Source organism: Oculina patagonica, chromosome 4 (genome assembly GCF_052425735.1).
Source record: "Oculina patagonica isolate OP01 chromosome 4, crgOcupat, whole genome shotgun sequence".
Taxonomy (NCBI): domain Eukaryota; kingdom Metazoa; phylum Cnidaria; class Anthozoa; order Scleractinia; family Oculinidae; genus Oculina; species Oculina patagonica.
The window spans coordinates 55760880-55778607 of record NC_135761.1 but is presented as its reverse complement, the minus strand read 5'-3'; the positions used below and the strand labels follow the sequence as shown (position 1 = coordinate 55778607).

Genomic DNA, 17728 nt, shown 5'->3' with positions numbered 1-17728 from the left:
TTCTCCAGAGTTTCACGATCTTGGCTGTGACATCGTTGGTTCCTTCCATATATGCAGGATCATTGGGATCTATCTATCTATTTATCTATTTTTCTTTGTTGAGTTTGTCGAACGCTTTTTCCTACCAGGTTCTTCTTCGCTATCGTTTCCTTCCTTGTCAGCTTCCCTGACAATTTCATTCTGGGTGGTTGTCGCTATGGATACCATCTCTTCATCGGATATTACATCTAGAGAGTCTTTGTTAATAAAAACATCCTCAGACTGTCCTTCTTTGTCTTCCGAGCAAAGCGTACTCTGTAGTTTACTGGCTGGATTGCTTACGTTGCTTGTCAAATTTGTTAACGTCCCTTCTTCCTGAGGTAGTTCAGATGTGGCACCATACTTTTTCATGGTATTGATCAAGCTCTCGTCGCTGTTGTTTTGCATTTTGACTCCAGCGGACTCCATCTCCTTTCTTTTCCCTTTATCAATTCCCAGCAGGTCGTAGTCCTCTTGCGACGTTTCCTGATTTCTACATCCTTCCGATTGAATACTGTCATTTCCTTTGTTTAGAGAATGGATTGACGAGGCATGGTATTCTCTGTCATAGTTTGAGGGTCTTACGGCTTCTTTGTTGTCGTTTTTACTGCTCCCCGGCAGATTCCTATATTCCCTCCGAAGATCGACGATACTCTTTGTGACGTCGTTGGTCCCTTCCATATATCCAGGATTTCTTGCATTTCGTTTTCTTGCTGGCGTCCCTTGATCTTCGCTCAGAATGCTAACATCGCAGCCATTGTCAGGCTCCTCGAATTCTTCCTCATCAGAAACAGAAGAATCCATTTTCTCGGATACAATCTCTTCGTCTTCATCTACCAAATCCATGGGAACTATTTTAGTGTAGTCGATTGCTTTATTCTTGTGTTCGAATCCACCCGCGGCGACCGCTGGTTTCTTTCTTTTGATGATACCTTTTGCGTCATCGTTGATTCCTTCAGTATAGCCAGGATTTTCATTTCGCGCATCTTGCTCTCTTTCCGAGCTCACATGATCTTCGCTTACGATGCTAACATTGCAACCATTGTCAACTTCATCATATTCTTCTTCATTAGAATCAGAAAGATCCATTTTCTCTAAATTCAACTTTTCGTCTTCATCAAAAGAATCCAAAGAAGTGATTTTAGTGTAGCCCAATTCTTTATTCTTTTGTTTGAATTCATCTGCCACGACCTCAGGTTCCTGTCTTTCTACTCGTGAATTTTCAAGTAGTTTAGTATCGTCATGCGAACTTTTCTGACAGCTTCTCTCTTGTAATATGATCACATCGTCACTTGTCCCTGGTAATGAGCCTTCGAGTCGTTGACTGCATTTGTCTTCCGTTTTTCGTCGCTTGATTTCCATGTTATCGAGAGATTCTTGAAAGGATCTCTTCACGCATTTCTTTGCGTTACTGATTGATTGTGCGTGATGCGACAAGGTACCTTCTTCCACGTTTGGCTCATTTCCGGACTGCAAAGGACTGTTTTCCACCCTTGTAGTAACAATTTCTTCTTGATCATTCTTATACTCTTCTGGGAAAGATGCCTTGATCAGAATGTATCTCAAACGATGCCTCCTTGGATCAGCAGCACTATAAATTGCAAATTCGGCATTTCTGCTTACCATCTCGTCGGTTAAACAAATTCCGTTCTCGGTTGGTATGGTAGCTTTCGTCATTTGAGGCCACCTTTTGATTGCCTCCTTGGCACTCGTGAGAAAAACAATCCTTTCTTTAGTGTTACAAAAACTTGAATTCAGAGACTTAATATTGTCAAACATATTCCGCTGTGCAACACAGTAGGAAAGAATGCGCACTGGAATTTCACTGACAAAAGCTTCCTCAGGTTCCTCATTTGCCTCCACTTGCTGAACAATTCTCGCAGGAGAGACTGTGTCTTCGATTTCCCTTTGTGCCTCATACCCGATGCATCCCTTGAAACACTTCTCAGGACCCTGGATGTTCACAAAGTTGCGAAGGTGCTCCAGAATTATTCCCTCTTCCAAATCTTTGGGCAGCTCGCTTGAAAGTGGTCTTTCCTCAAGAATACTCTCGTCTTTCCATTCAAACATTTTTGGGAGAGCTAGGTTGTTGATCCAATCTTTGTATTGAGCTTTGAGGAAACTGTAACGATTGCACTTTACAACCCAGAGACCAGCTTTATCGCAGTCGTCATTGAAGCGTAGGTCTTCCCAGCAAGGCCATGGACGATAGAAGACGCCCTTTTCCACTGTGCTCTTGACATTCAGCAAAATAGCAGCGTACACTTGGGTCTTTGAAAATGGATTTACTGCCACTGGAATACTTCTCATAAGACCCAATATTCCGTAGCTCTCATGCTGCTTGTTTCCGAACAACTTTGCGGGACCGGTGTAGCTATACAGTGGAACCTCTTGAGATTCGAACTCGTGTCTGAAAGGATGGGGCTCATAGCTGCTTTCATCAATTCCTGGTTTTTCCTTTCCTTGTGCTATTTTCTGAAGATGACTCAGCGGCTTAAAGAAAGAGCAGCGCTGCATTTGCATCACACCATTTTCGTCCCTTACAACCCTTCCTTCAGTTGCAGATGGGTCACCAGTGCTGAATACTGCTTCCGACATCATGACCACATTGTCATCGATCATAAAGATGTATTCTTGATTAAGAGCAAATGCGATCTTCTGAATAAACAGCCTGGCATAACCCACTCCTCCTTCGCTTGGTTTAAGGTCACAGTTAGGCAACTCATCTGGCAATTGAACAATGGCAAGCACCTTTCCCCAAGTTGATCTGTAAGCCTCGAATTTTTCACTGCGAACAACAGCAATTTGTACGTAACTGTGGACGAGTCCGTTCTCTTGCATCACGTGGTGGTAATTCAAGGTGCACTTGCGAGGATCATGTCTGTGTGAAGCATGAAATATCCAGTATGGCGAAGTGGGAAAATTCAACTCTCTTATAGTCTCCCCTGTTGATCTTTTCTTCTTTAGCTGTTCTTGCAGATACCCAAATGACTGACGGCTGTCTGGGATAGAACATTTAACACTGACTAGTGTACCATCGATGTTAACCTCGAAGGTTTCCAGAACTGGCTCTTTGCCTTGGAGAAGTCTTCCACATTCGGCGCATGTTTCGAAATGATACCAGTGCCAAGCCCGTACGCCATCTACACATTCTCGCATCTGATACTGATGCCCGGACTTGGTCGTCTCTTGTTGTTCTGAGTTCATAAGTATGTAAGGACTTTCCTCCATGTCATGAGTGTAGAAGCAGCCTCCAATCGAGTACTTTCCCGGTGCCACTGGTTTTTCGTTCAGGCTCGGAGAATTCTGGATCGTCTTCCAATAGGGAAATTTCCAGTTTTACCCCTCTTCTAAGTTGGTGACAACGAGTTCTTCGGACCAATGGCACTCTTTGTCGCAGTAAAACCTGCCTTCATCAAATGCGGGTGCCGAGGAGTGAGGAACCTTGTCCTTTCCAAGAATGTCCAGTCGCAGGTCTCTTATAAGGCAAAGATACGTCCCCTTCTTTCCAATCTGTGGTTCGGCTTGCAGAAGGATTCTGTTGCAGTGCATCTGTTCGTTTTGATAATCATAGCTATCCTTGTGAGCTTCATAGTCTAGCCAACGTAGTGAGGAGCACGCATCGTCTTTTCTTCTACTGCTCTTTGTCTTTGTCTCATCTTCTTTTTTACTGCTTTTTGTCATGTACCGATCCACTTTATTGCAAGATATCGCACTTATTGAAGGAGATGTTTTCAATGACGTTTGAAGCGTTCTGAAGAGCACTCGCCCAACCAGTGCATAAGGTAATTCATAAGCAGAAGACTTTGAATAACGGCACATTCTTCCGAGCTCCTGAATGACTGTTGAAAGATACAATGAAGAGTTTTCCTTTCTTGTTCCTTTTCTTTCCTTTTCCTCGTAACTCAGTCGAAGGTCAAGGCAATCAAAGCTTTGGGGAAATGTGTCCCCCATGCGACCTTTCTCAACTAGAATGAGCACACAGGCCAGATTTTCCAGGTCTTCATACTGTGTTATTGCTTTATGCACATGCTGACAACGTACGCACTTTTTCCGGCCAGCTTGTAGCTCTAACCCGGGGCAAGAGCAATCAAAGACTTCATTGCAGTTATCTGGTTGAAGCTTTCGGAAGAAGGGACTTGACGATTTCATCAGTTGCTTCTCAATCTGAATTCCACCGTAGTCTTTGATGACTTCGAAGCAATCATCAAGAGATGACACTGCTCGTGCCAGACGTAGGGTGAAGAAAAATTGATCAGCGGTTTCCATGCTCTTTGCTCGTACAATTTTCATTTTACCTTGTTCCCCTTTGCCACTTTGGATGAGATTTTTGGTCAAGGAAGAAGTTTCGAATTCTTGAATAACATGGTTCCATGTTTTGATCATAGCCTGGCAACCATTTTCTTGTAGCTGTTGTTCGAGATCTTCCACGATGCTGATTGGGTGCGTGTCTTCCTTGAGTTTACGAAATTCAAGCTAAGAAAGATACATCAGACAGGCAACAAATGAAGTAGCCAGCACCTCTTTGAGCTCTTGCAATTCCTTCATCGATGCCTCTCTTTTTTGGCATCTTGCTACTCCTTTCAAGCTTTCTTTGAAAGAGGTTTTCACCTTTTTGCAGAGTACTGTTCGCACCAATTCAAAAGCTTTGGGGTGGATATACTTTTTCGAGGTGGTTGCTTCTTTGGTGAGTTCCCTGGTAAAGAATTTGAGAGTTCTTTCGAAATTAGCAGCAGGAGAATCCGAATCAGGATTGAATGCTTGGCGTATTTTGTCTTCACTGTCATAAGCGCTAGCATGGAGGATGTGGTAACAGTACTCCGCACATAGCAAGGCATCGGGTGGAAATGAAGAAGAATCCTTATCGCTTTTGGCTTTATCAGTTTGTATAGGTATTTTCTCTTGTCTCTTCGCCTGGGCAACAACTTCTTGAAAAAATTCGTCCTCTCTGATCTTTTGTTCGCTACGGTCGGAGTAGTTTATAGTGCTCAGGTAGTAGTTTAAACTCATATACTGTTGCCCGACCGTGCCGACTTCCACTGGCCCAGACTGATCCATGTAGAACTCGACGGCCACCTTAGCGATGTCATGCTTTGGTTTCATGATGCAGACACCACACTTTCTTTCAACTTTGGTGGCTTGCAAAGTGACATATCCATGTTGATCAACGGCAATGTAATGATCTGGGTTTTCGCAGGAAGAAAACGCGACAATTCCAACGCCAAAATCCAACTTAACTTCAAATAACGTTGGCTTTGGAGAATCAACTTTGGCTATCAGATTTCTTTGTTGGTCTGTAGTTATCGTCAAAGGCATCGCTAGTTCTTGTCCGTTTGTTGCCATCACTTTGAGAATCACAATACCACGACTGCCTTGAACAATGAATTCAGTTGCTTCGCTTTCGTTAGATGTAACACCCAGCTTGCCGTCTAAAGACGAAACGCGGAGGTATTGGTATCGGGCATCTGGCAAGTTTAAAGTTGATTTCAGCTTCATCCGCATCCCGCCTTCAAAATTCTTCAGTTCAACCTCTGACCAGTGGACAACGTGAAGTTCTACTTCCTTCGAGTTCTTACGAACATGTTCTTCTAGGTTAGGCTCTCTTTCTAGCACCACAAGATCACCTTCTTCGTAGTCTCTTTGGGTGGCGGAAACTTTTTCTTTAAGGAGGATACATGGGACCACAGGAAGATGAGAGCTCTGTGTGAGAAGATTGAAAGGTGTCGCAGAGATTTGAACTACGAACACATTTTGTGGAGAGTCGCCTTTGCACCATTCATTGATGAAAAGATTATGAGCAGAAGATTTTTCTTCTTTATCCTTCGTGATTCCCCAGTGACATTCGTCTGCAATGACGACGAAAAGAGTGTTAGGCCTTTCCCGAACACCTCGTTTAAGCTTCTCAAAGTGATCATCCGTTTCATGGCTACGAACATACATAAACATATGCTTCTTTCCATCGGAGTCATCGTGCGATTCGAGTTCTTCTTTCGATAATACACCAGCGTCGGGATGGCGTATCCTCTTGTCTGTCTGATCGCTGAGCATCCTGTACCGGGCCGTGTACACTACAAACTCAACATCATTGAAAACGTCGCTCAGGTTCGTAATGTTGTGGTAATGGAACATAATGGTGTCAATTCGTTTCTTTAGGATAGCTGCCATCTCTATTTGCGAGGGATAATAACAAGGCTTTTCAGGATTCGCTTGTACTTCTTCGTCAATCTCTTCTTCTTCGTCTGACAAGTATTTGTCATCCACAAAAGCATCGAGACCTTCTTCAGTTTCCTCATTGCCATCTGACTCTGCGTCAGCAGTAAGGTTGATGGATACTATAAGCTGATTAATTATTCTTCGCATCTCTCCAGAGGGGTCTATTTCATTGTTGATTCTAACGTCGACACTCTTGATGTCTCCCTGTGATGGGAAAAGGAAAATGAAGTCACCAATACTCGTTTCGTGTGTACACGTTTCGCGCACCTTCGAGCTGGTCTCTTCGCGTTCAAACCATTTGACACGTCTTTTGTTCCACCTTCTTAACTCCTCCCATAATGAAGAAAACGGATCGAAGAGTTCAATGAATCTATCTGTGTCCCTATCGAAGATTGTGTCCACGATCTCGGTTAGGACATCAATTAAAAGAGTCTCTGGGATTTGCCAATATAACACTTTATCGTCTTCCAGTTGAAGAGTACAAACCGTACCTGAAGAGCTGGAAAAATGGACCACAACTTCATCTGGAGTCTCATCTGGTATGACATCGCCTGCAATTTGTTGAGTTTGTGATTATTAGAAAGCGATTTGAAAAAACCTTCTAAATCTTGCAAAATAGTAACCAATGGAGTTAAGCGTAAAGCGGTTTAATAAGGCTATGCACGGTTAACGGACATGACAGTGGGGTCAAGACAATTGAGATATCTCTCCTCTTACGTTTACACGTATTAACACATTTTATGTCTGTTTTGGGAGTCCGCAGGCAAGCGAATACTTAGCGGATACTGTGGTGGCTTTCAATGGAACTTAGGTATGCATTCCCAATTTCAAAGATGATGTATTTAACAAGTTGCCATTTTTCTTCAATTAACATAATGATTGGTTTGGTTGAGATCTTCACTGAGTTAAAAAACTGAGGGAAAGCGTCATCATTCCTCGCAGGCAGTGGTTTTTGCAAAGACTGGAGCGTTAACGTGAGATGTTACACCTTAACGAATGTGTTGTACCTTGGTCAGGCATATTCTTTCTTTAGATGATGAATCTCCACTATGAACAGTCCTAGAAACCAAAGAGAAAGTGTTTTACCAGATGGCAACAGCTACGCATACATACCGCCGAAACCGTTCTGCAATGCTATAATATGTTCAAGATTTGTTAGCAAATGGTGGGAGGCGCAGTGGCCTAATGGTTAGCGCGCCGGACTCCGGAGCGAACGTTCCGGGTTCGAGCCCTGGCCGGGGTCACTGTGTTGTGTTCTTGAGCAAGACACTTTACTCTCATAGTGCCTCTCTCCGCCCAGGTGTATAAATGGGTACCCGGGAAATAATACTGGGGGGTACCCTGCGATGGACTAGCATCCAATCCAGGGGGAGTAGAAATATTCTTAGCTGCTTAAAAGTTTCTTGTTCGAGTCCAGCGAGAAGCACATGTATAATAAAATGGTACGTTTTGAAACAACTGAAGAAATTTGTAATTACCAGGTTGCTTGGGAGAAGTTTTCGTACACTTTTTATTCGCCCAAATTGTAGTATCAAATATGTTTCACAATATTGCAAAATTTATTTTAAAAAATTATTAGTACATAGAACATTCTTTTAAGAAGTTATCAAAATCAAAATCGCACTTTGAAGGTTTTGTCTACCCTTTAGTACAGCACTCAAAACCCGAGAGACAGGAAAGAGAAATTTCCGGAGATTATACGGTGGTGGGAATTCTGCAGCGATTTCACCAATTTGAGGAAAGATATTTAGCTTCGAGTGAGATGCAGTCAATTATAGTTTCCAGCCTTGGGAATAATTAATAAAGTACACGTGTTCAAAATTCTCGCAAAGCAATAACTCATCAAGAATCACTTTAAATTGGCTCGAGGAGCGACAAACACATGAAGAAAGAACACGACACAGCGAGAGTATAAGTCAATTTCATTCATAAAACGTCCGAATATACACGTAAAACAAAATTGTTTCATTCCCATATAAACCCTTGTAAATTGAGTCTTTGGTTATTGTTGTTCTGACGGGTATTTTCTGAGTTTGTTCCCGGGAGGGGTCTTATTCCTATCATGACACTTGTCTTACTTGTGCCAAATTTTCTCAATTCTCAAGTTAATAACAGTTTTTAACACACGTCGTTATCAGCTTCCGTTATTTACGTTTTTCCAAAAGGACTCTGCTCGCTGGGTTTTCAACAAATATAACAAAAATCTGTAATATCACAGCGACAAACCCATGAGTGGTGCCGTATCTCTTGAAGACCTGGATCAGTAAATTAGTTAAAACGGAAAACATAGACGGCAAACTGATCCTCACGGCGTAAGCGGTCAAAAATAAAATGTATTGATTTTTTTGCCCTATAATTATTTCGGTTTGCAATACAAGCCTTCTTTGGGAGCTGGGCGGAAAGAAAAATGTGAGAAACGTAAAAGTATCGTTACAAATAAAAATGTTTAAAATGAAATACTTTACAATGATTGGTTCTAAGGACTAATTAACAAGTCGGTTTAAGCCTGTTTCTCTGACTTTATAATATAGATAGGAGTCTGCGCGCGCTCTGATTGGCTAAAAACCTATGTTTTATTATACACTTAATGTCTGGTCGTTTCCCTCTGGACCAGACATTAATTGCTTTGTTATACATCCAAAGGATCAACAAATTCAACAAACGAACGAACAAATTAGCGGGGGGGGGGGGGGGGTACTCCGGCTTGTAAATGACGGGGATGATCGACTGGAGGCAAAACTAAGGACCAAAAATACCCTCCCAAAAAATCCCTTGTCAAATTACCCCTAAATCGCCAGGAGGGGCAATAATATAACACAAAGAAACCCATAAAAAAATGAACATTCGAGTTTGTTTATTCATCATACCATAAAAACGCCAAGGCCGCGCCAAGGCACTTTAGTTTGTTTTTAATACCCAAAAATACCCTATTTAAATCAAGTCACCCAAAAAAATACTTGCCAAATGTTCCAACCCAAAAATATCCGCAATCGAAAATTTCAAACCCAAAAAAATCCTTCGATCATCCCCGTCATTTACAAGCCGGAGTACTCTCCCCCCCGGGTATTTAAAGCAATGGAAACTGCGGGTGTATAACAACAGAGTATAAAACAATCCAGGCAATTGAGAACTCGAGAAATGTAGAAAACATTCGCCTGCGGCTCATGCATTCTACATTTCCCTCGTGTTCTCAAAGCCCGTCCTGTTTTATGACAGTATAAAATATGGCTTAGGCGTAATGCTTGCGTGCGAGTAAAAATGCTATTATAAATGTATGGTTCAGAATATATTGTCTTGGTAATTGTTCGCATTATTGTCAGCATGGTTCGTAATTGCTGTGTGCCAGGATTCCAATATTATAATATTGTAATATTGTCAATCATCTCCATGTAAGAGAAGGTATTCTTTTCCATCACACGCAAACATGGCGTTCGGACACAATTCATGGCTTAATTCTATAATTTCCCTTGCCATTAGAAAACTCTAGAACCACCAGACAAATGCGGATTATTTGGCTCAGACAGGGCTCTCATGGTTTCTAATGATCTCTTCTGCGCATCGCCGATTCCTTGGAAAAACGTGCACTTGAAGGTCTTGAAGGCGATTTCGATATGGCAATGAGCCTTAGAACGACTGCTGAAGATCAACATATTCGAAACAGCTGGGTTTGAAATTTGCGTAGAACGCATTCGGAAGAAATAGAACGGTGTAAGCCGAGAATGTATTGCAATAAATCTTAAAAGCAGGAGAAGAACTGAGCAAGTAATAGAATTCTCATGAAAGCCGGCCGTTTTTGCTTGTTTTCAATCATGACATCACTTCAGTCTGGTCTGATCGCAATGCGGCCGCTAAAAATATTTAACCGAGTTAGTTATGTCGTTATGGTAACCATACTTTAACCGAGTTAAGTTTTGTGGAAATTTTTAACCGGGTTTCTAAAAAATTAACCCAGTCAACTCTCTAAGTGCGGCCGCGGCCAATATATTTGGCAGAGAAAATGCATTTCAGGCGCTGAAGCCGTATTCAAGGCCGATTTTTTAAGGTGGTCTTTTTGACATCTTATCTCCGCAACGTATTCGGTGACCCCCATTTTCTTTTTACATTTCTGACATGAGTAAACAATAATAATCTCACAGTGCTAAAATTTTTTAGAAAAATCAATGTTCGAAGATTTTCAAGCGAACGTCCTTTAGCGTTCTTGCGAAATCATAAGCAATAATATTTTGAAGCGAAAATTCAACAGTCAATTGTGCAGCAATTTCTTCCCAGCCGATTTCGTTGAATCTTTAAACCTTGGATAATTTGAACTTACCTTCGCGTTTGGAAAATATTCACGTTTTTTCGAAAAGTGGATTTTTAAAAAGTGCTTTATATCTCGTGTTTGTTTATTTTTACTAATATTTGCATGCTAAAATTTGCATGTTGAGAGACAGCGGCGACTGCCAAAAAATGATAACCGTAAAAAAGACGCCATAAACTTACCTTGTATTTGTTCAAACTATTCTTCTTGGAGTGGCTTCCGAATACAGATACTGTACAACAAACGTTAGGCTGTAAAATAAAGTAAAAAAAAGCATCTGTTACATGTAATTCTCGTTCATGTAATGTATATAAACAATGGCGTTTTTACAACAGCACAGCACTAACAATAAAACTGTGAAGCTCACTTTATGCGCTTTGATCGATCGCTTGGCATCAGGATTTATCGACTGATCAAGCAGCATCAGAATTTATCGACTGATCAGGCAGCATTATTTATCGACAGATCGCAGGAGTCGCTCACATCAGGCGCGACTTCAACACTCTCTTCAGACCATCCTCCATTTCTTTTTCCAACAGCCACGTGATTGATGCTTCTTTTGTATGATCGCAACGTTCAATGATTGGAAGATAAATATAGCATTAGAAGATGAAATGTGATTGGAAGATAAAAATAGCATTGGAAAATGTCCATTCACTGAGAGATAAATATAGCACTGCAAGTTACAAATATGATTGGAAGATTAAAATAGCATAATATGAGAAAAAATGTGATTGGAAGATAAAATTAGTATCAAGATAAAAATAAAATTTTTGTCCGCAAATAGAACTTTTATGTCTTTTCTCTGAATAATGTCAATACGATTATCCCCCCTCTAACCCTGAATGTGACTGTTGCGTCTGCCGAGGATCAAGACGGGTTTTGTTTTCAGAGGTAAGTTCAAATATTTGTAAGTCCTTTCTGTCTTCAGGTGGGAGTTTAGTTCGGGCAGCCATCGTCTGTGAGTTCTTGCATTAGTGCGTGAAGATTGTAATCCCTCGATTGTTCCGCCGGTTCGTTGTTGATATATCGTCTGCGCATTGTTTTCGCTTTCACGTACTTCGCTTGACTTCATTCTTTGTTTGTTGAAAAATTTAAATGGCTGTTTCACCTTCCACCGTACTTATTTCGAGCGAACGGTACATTTGGGCTTTCCAGCATGCTCATGTTCACAGGTATATCGGCGAACGTACGGTTCGGTCGTAGCCCGAGCTGGGACAAGCAGAGACAAGCGAGAGCCAGAAATACGTCCGGGTTCGCTTGATGCGTTCGCAGGAGACCTCGATCGGTCGCGAACGATTTGTCTGTTAACAGGCCAGTGGTTGGGACGGAGATGTTATTCCGGTTTGTATCGTTGTTTTCGAGGCGCCACATTAAAGGCTCTCCGCAAGCTGTACTTCTTCCCGTCATTTTAAACTTTCAAGATCTCACCACTGGCCGCCCAGGCGTTGTGGTCGATCAACGTGACATATGGATGTTGGCGATTGCGTTACGTTTTCAGCCGTATAAAGACCATGTATGAGAATGCTTCGAACATTTCTCTAAATACTACATGTGGAAAATAATCAAAAAATAAAATTGGTTTACATTTCGTTGTCTTGCATTATTTTGACTTCTCTGTGTTCCTCCGCTTAAGCGAGCTACTCGTGAAAATTGCTTAATTAAAACCCACCCTAGAACACAGAAGAGTCAAAATAATGCAAGAAATACAAGAAGCCATTTTTATTTCAGCTCTTTTACAAATGCAGTATTAAGAGCAATTTTCAAAGCTTTCTCATACATTGTCTCAAACGGCTAAACCAGAGTTACCCAATCGGCCATATTATCTGTGACACTGATCGCATATAACGCCTGGGCCGCCTGTGATCTTACAATATTTAAATTATTTTACTCCCTAATTATGTTTGCTTTTTTGGTCTACAATTCTCTAAAAAATCTTCCCATGAGGATTTATTTTGTTATCTTTGTATTCTGTTATTATTGGAGCAAGCTCATACAGTGTAGTTGTGTATTTGATTTTAATTGAGTCCCATTAAGTGTCAATTTTATTTAGATGTTCCTCAAAAGCAAAATTTATGTTAAGAGGCGCACATGGGACTTATCTTGTGCCCTTGTTGCTTATGTTGATATTTTGTTATTACTGGTGAGCCCTTGTTGCTCATTTTTTATTTTAATATTATTTGTTATAACTTTTTGTTGGAATCGAGGCACATAATTACCCGGGGGGGGGGGGGGTACCCAAAAAAGTTTTGTACGGGGAGGCTCCACCCCGAGCTCTTACTCCTAACCCTTTTATATACCATTTTGACAGAAATTGAAACCCTTTTGTATACTTTTTAAAATATTTTAATTAAAGACCCTTTGAAAAGCCTAAATGACAGATTTCCATACCCTTTCGTATACCTAAACTTGTAAAATGCCTACCCTTTTATATACCTGAAGCCTGAAAAAGGTACCCTTTTTGGGCAGAGCCTCCCCGTATAGGCCATAATAGGGAGTACCCCCCCAGGCATAATTATAGGACTTTATACTGTTTGTCTGACAAGTTTGCCCCTGCCCCAGGCTCATTTTATTTTGTTATTGAGCCCCCGTTGCTCAAATCCTTATTGAACCCTTGTTGCTCTAAGCTCGATTTCCGCTGCTCTCTCCAATCCGGTCTTTGTTCTCCCCCAAGAAGGAGCGTGGAGGAGGAGGGGAGGAGCCTGGGCTCATTCGACGAACAGTGGCTGCTAATCGAGCCTATTAAATTTGTTGCTCAGGTTTTTATTATATTATTATAGATGCTCCTTTGATTTATTTTGCGTGAGTGATAGACTTGTTTATCACAATTAAATACCGCGGCGAAAATTCCACGCCACGCCTAGGCAGTAAAATGACCGCGAGTCTCATGTCTCTATTTATTTCCAATTTCTAAGCAATCAGCGAGCAAACAGCATAAGTAGCGTGTTAGCGAATCAATTTTTTTTTTAGCATGAGCCTTTGTTGCTCATTTGTTTTATTTGTTAGTGAACCTCTGTTGCTCAGATCCTTTTCGAACCCTTTGTTGCTCATGTTTTAAATTTGTTATTATTGATGAGCCCTTTTTGCTCATTTGTTTTATTTGTTAGTGAGCCTCTGTTGCTCAGATCCTTTTCGAACCGTTTGTTGCTCATGTTTTAAATTTGTTATTATTGATGAGCCCTTTTTGCTCATTTGTTTATTTTGTTAGTGAGCCTCTGTTGCTCAAATCCTTTTCGAACCCTTTGTTGCTCATGTTTTAAATTTGTTATTATTGATGAGCCCTTTTTGCTCATTTGTTTTATTTGTTAGTGAGCCTCTGTTGCTCAAATCCTTTTCGAACCCTTTGTTGCTCATGTTTTAAATTTGTTATTATTGATGAGCCCTTTTTGCTCATTTGTTTTATTTGTTAGTGAGCCTCTGTTGCTCAAATCCTTTTCGAACTCTTTGTTGCTCATGTTTTAAATTTGTTATTATTGATGAGCCCTTTTTGCTCATTTGTTTATTTTGTTAGTGAGCCTCTGTTGCTCAGATCCTTTTCGAACCCTTTGTTGCTCATGTTTTAAATTTGTTATTATTGATGAGCCCTTTTTGCTCATTTGTTTATTTTGTTAGTGAGCCTCTGTTGCTCAGATCCTTTTCGAACCCTTTGTTGCTCATGTTTTAAATTTGTTATTATTGATGAGCCCTTTTTGTTCATTTGTTTATTTTGTTATGGATCCCCTGTTGTTTAAATAACTATTAAGCCCAAAGTTGCAGCTTAAATTATTTTAGGCCCTTGTTGCACTTACAAAGTGTTTTTTTAATTATTTTGACACAGAGTCCTTGTTGCTTATGTAATTTATTTTGTTAGTAAGCACTTGTTGGTTTCGTTTTTATTTTTATTTTTCTTATTCTTAATGCCTTCTTGCTCCAAAAATTTATTTTGTTTTGTCATCAGCCATTACTGCTCAAATAAGGATGCCCCCAAGATGGTCTCAGTGCCAGAAACATCCTCTGTCCCAGGCTCTTGAGGTGTAGCCGCAGTGACAGTGGCCTCAACCTTCACCGGAGGAGTCTGCAGGCACATCCTCAGGGACGGCAGCTAGTGAAGGGACAGAATCTTCTCCTCTAATCTTGCCACCTGGACTGATTGATGGTTTAATGTCCAAAGTAACAGCTGAGGTGACAAAGCAGGTATCCCCAGGAGTCCCTGGTCTAATGAAGTATGGGGCACCATTTAAAATTTAGACATAAGGGGCCATAATTGGCAGTTTTACTTAAAAAAAAAACGTTTTTTTTGGAGCATTGCGCTGGTCATGCCTTTAAACATGCTTGTTGTAAATGTGAGGGTCCTCATACAGTACCCCGGGGGGGCACTCTCTATAATGGCCTATACGGGGAGGCTCCGCCTGAAAGGGGTATCTTTTTAACGCTTCAGGTATATAAAAGGGTAGGAATTTCACAAGTTTAGGTATGTGAAAGGGTAGGGAAATCTGTCATTTAGGTATCTAAAGGGGTCTTTAATAAAAATATTTCGAACAGACGCACCTTATGGCTGTATCATTTTACATGTAATTTATTAAACGCAACATAAAAATGAGAATAAGACTTCCTGTTTTAGGTATATGTCATGTCATTTAGGTATGTGAAAAGGGTATCTGTTTTCAATAAAAAAACATACGAAAGGGGTATCTTTTCTGTCAAAATGGTATATAAAAGGGTAAATGTAAAGAAAATGTAAATGTAAATACAATTTTAAAGTCCATATGCGGGACGAGGTTACCCTCAGTGTCCGAGCCATAGGCTCATGTATAAGACGTAGGACTGTAAAGATCGAATTGGAATTTAGTAGTGTTGATTTTTGCGGAGGGAGGAAAACCGGAGAACCCGGAGAAAAACCCTCGGAGCGAGGACGAGAACCAACAACAAACTCAATCCACATATGACGCCGGGTCCGGGAATCGAACCCGGGCCACATTGGTGGGAGGCGAGTGCTCACACCACTGCGCCATCCCCGCTCCCCCTAAGTGGTTGGTAAGTGGTTGGACCTCGGGGCGAAGCCTCCCCGTATCAAACCTTTTCAAGTAGCCCCACCCCCCCCCCCCCCCAGGATACAGTGGTCCCCTCAACTGTAACTTTTGTGCCTTCAATAAGAATTCAGGCCTTAACCTTTGTGGATCTAGTAAGAACACAATAAATGCTAGCTAAGCAGCCCCCCCCCCCCCCCATTGCCAACACCTGTCAATAGTGGTCATTTGCTTTTCATTCTGTCTTGGTTTAACCCTTAAACTTGGTTAAACCCTAGTGGCTTTTCTGGCAACAACATAGCTATTTTAGAATTTTGTCCCTGTGGAGGCAATGAAATGAGTAATAGCTAAATTTTGTTTCTCACAGACAATGAGGTGTTGGTTAATGTCATTAAGGCAAAAGTCTTTTATAAATCATTTAACAATTGTGTTGTCAGATTTACCCGGGGGTGGGTGAGGTGGGAGGGGGGGGCATTTCGCATGGGCGGCTGTTCGGCTAGGCCTTCGTGCTTTAGTTCTGAGATAATTCTACACTAGCCTTTTAACTTGTCATTATGTAATCACAGTGCGTGGGAGTACAGTTTGCATGGGCGACTGTCCCGCTGCATTCTTTTGTAACAGTCATTGCTATACAATGTGCCATAGTCTCACAATGCTGACCTAGTAGTTCTGTTTGCATAGTTACTAGCCCCGGGCTTATACAAATTCATAAAGGTTATACGAATGGCCTTATTAACGAGGGGAAGGGGGCTTATATTTGGAGGGGAGCTTTAAGTGGAATAAAAAACGATAGATGGGCCTAACCGTGGGGGGATGGGGGATGGCTTATAACTGGAATATTACTGTGTTATGTTATGTGTCAAGTTGGCGTCAATAACATTGGGGGTGGAACTGCTCTTGCCTGGGGTGGGGCAGCATATGTGCTTGTACCCACATGCTTGTGGTGTTTTCAGTACCTTTACTGAGCCAGAATATGTATATATCATTTGTTGCAAGAGAATGTGAATTCCTAATAAAGACAGCTATGGGTCTTTGCCCATAGCCATATTAGTCCAAATACTGCTGTTGTATTTTTTCCATGCACCACCACAGGGCCTGTTACTGTTCTTCACGTTTAATTGCACACGTGTTTGTTTACACTCCACTTCAGTATTTCTTACACCCAGCATACATTGTATGTCTGACTCGATTTGACAAAACATGGACTCCGCGATCCTTGCTTGAAGCAATCACGGTCCGAAAAATTGAGGGGGGCTCCGTCACCGACCCTGGGGGCAGGTAGCCCGAATCATGACCTAACAACCCTAGGGAGCCCTGGGTTAGTTGTTGAATTGCAGGCCGGCTGGAGGGCTGGCTAAAGTCAGCTTTTTTGCTTGTTTAACCATCTACCCTTACGCTATCCGTTTTTACGCCTTAGCCGATCGGCGCCTGGGGACGAGGCAGGAAATCCCCTGTCAATAACTCCGGATGATGACGTTTAGGAAGAAGAGGTAGAAACATGATGCGTTAAATCAGTAAATCAAATATTAATGCCACGTTTCTTTTTTGTTACCCCTTGCGGTTTGCGGTTTCGCCCTGGAATTGCTGCAGAATGTTTATGGTGGTAGGCATGTTATTTCCTTTGAAAGTCATCCTGGCCGGAAATTCTGTTTTTCTCTGCTTTCAACCCTTCAGATTCCAAAATGTCTTGCAATGTTGGTACAGTATTGCAGTTTAATATCCACTTTATGTAGCACCAGTGATCCTAAAGATCTCCGCGTTTAACAAACATTCAGAAATTAGATTTTTTTAAAAACAGAAATTTATGTCATGCCATTTCTTTTCCGCGGTCTGGAACATTTATACATAGGTAATAACTTTAAAAACGTACATTGATGTTATATCATCGACTTACATGCGTGGCATTTAACCTTATCCCACACAATAGCAACGAAGTAAGCTACGTAGTCTGTGGCGAGTCACTTCTATTAAGCGATGTGTGGCTAAATCACTGCAGCAGTGACTTCTTATATCATAGCAATATCATATAAAAACATCTTAATAAAAATTAATCTGTAATGACAAAATAGTTAAAAGTCTTTCACAAGATGTCAAGATGCCATCTTATTCTCTTCATAAGTACGTTATGTACATGTTCTGATTTTTATTCTTCGTTAACGGGGAAATTTACTAAGGCCTCAAATTGAATACA

At 41.2% G+C, this 17728-nt stretch overlaps 1 long non-coding RNA gene and 1 pseudogene across 2 annotated transcripts; one reads left to right on the top strand and one right to left on the bottom strand.

Moving 5' to 3' along the window:
* Positions 1-68: 68 nt before the first annotated feature.
* On the bottom strand, positions 69-11154 carry LOC144650731 (uncharacterized; annotated as a pseudogene). The gene is made up of 4 exons (XR_013570178.1): positions 10899-11154; positions 10714-10782; positions 7239-7290; positions 69-6782 (listed from the first exon to the last, which is right to left on the bottom strand). The product of XR_013570178.1 is annotated as an uncharacterized LOC144650731 (transcript).
* Positions 11155-11334: 180 nt separating this feature from the next.
* Positions 11335-15062, top strand: LOC144650789 (uncharacterized). Its single transcript, XR_013570199.1, has 2 exons — positions 11335-11425; positions 14469-15062. It is a non-coding gene; the product is annotated as an uncharacterized LOC144650789 (long non-coding RNA).
* The last annotated feature ends 2666 nt before the right edge of the window (positions 15063-17728 follow it).